At 35.9% G+C, this 1,302-nt stretch overlaps 1 non-coding gene across 1 annotated transcript; it reads left to right on the forward strand.

The window, feature by feature from the left end:
• The first annotated feature begins 468 nt into the window (after positions 1 to 468).
• LOC111756696 (U1 spliceosomal RNA) lies at positions 469 to 634 on the forward strand. The gene has a single exon (XR_002791111.1). It is a non-coding gene; the product is annotated as a U1 spliceosomal RNA (small nuclear RNA).
• The last annotated feature ends 668 nt before the right edge of the window (positions 635 to 1,302 follow it).

A 1,302-nucleotide genomic window follows, 5' to 3' on the forward strand; every position in this document is an offset into this window, starting at 1 on the left:
TGGATCATCATATAAGAAGTATAAATAGTTACTGCTTTAAAATATATTCAGAGGGGGAATAAAAATTTTTTCTTTGCTTTGTCTTTTTTTCCCTTTATGTAGAGATTTGCCTCCTGGTGGCTTTCATACTTCTGTCCTGCTCAAGTGATTCCCATGATATTTAGCGCTTCAGTTTTACAATAAGCACATTCCAGGGAAGAAGAGTGGGAGCTTGCATAGTGTGAGCAGTGGAAGCTTGTGTGCTCAGGCAGGGCCTGCAGGCTGAAGAAGACAATGAAATATATCTTTGCCACCATGGTCACAGAGGCTGGAACCAATGCCTGGAGGCATCACAGAAAGAAGAATCTAAGGGGATTAAGAGCTTAATAAGATAAGATGTGTCACACACTGTCCTCAAACTGCCTCCAGTTATTCATGTTCCTTTACAATGGCTTCTAATACTTTTATTTTAATAAAATTTTTGTACTCATACTTTTACTTGACAGAGGAGGTACCGTGATCAAGAAAGTGGTTTCCCCGGGGCGAAGCTTATCCATTGCACTGCAGATATGCTGATCCCTGAGATTTCCTCAAATGTGGGAAACTGCGTTGCATAATTTATGGCAGTGGGGGACAGCATTTGCATTTTTCCCTGTAAGAAAAATTTGGACTCAAATACATATTTATGAATATATGGATGATATTATATCTTGTATAGTTTTATATATATATATATATATATGTAAGTTGAGATATTTTTCAACATTATTATAGATAAATTTTACAGAAAATATTGAAGAAAATGAATACTGGCCTAGACAATTCTATTTAACAGTAGAATATATATTGCCTTCTACCATGACCATTGTTTTCCACTGACTTGTCCACAGCTCTTGGTGTTAAGCATAAGTACGCTATTTGCTCCTTGGCCTTTGAAATTCTGCTATTAGTATTTGTTGCTCTTTTGTTTCACTTTACTTCTCTTGTTTATATAATAGTGACACACTCTTTGTCTCTTCTTGTATTGAAAATATCTGAAGTAGAATAGATCTCAAATTTCCTGAATTATTCTCATACCCCTGATGTTAATATTACTGAGATCATTGAAAAGGTCATACACTGCAAAGGTCATCCTGGCAAGAAATAGCATCAGGTTAAATCGATAAAATGGATATATCATTTAAAATAGGAAAGTAGGTAAATCTAAATAGGAAATTGTGGACAGACTCTCTGGTTAGAGGCTGCATCCTATCTGGACAGATTTCCCAATTCCTGAACTGTTTATTATTCTGAAACCAAGGCCTCTATTGTCCCTTGTGCCTA

The sequence above is a fragment of the Cavia porcellus genome, unplaced genomic scaffold (assembly GCF_034190915.1).
Source record: "Cavia porcellus strain 051 isolate PalLab524CR breed Dunkin Hartley unplaced genomic scaffold, mCavPor4.1 scaffold_15, whole genome shotgun sequence".
In the NCBI taxonomy this organism is placed as follows: domain Eukaryota; kingdom Metazoa; phylum Chordata; class Mammalia; order Rodentia; family Caviidae; genus Cavia; species Cavia porcellus.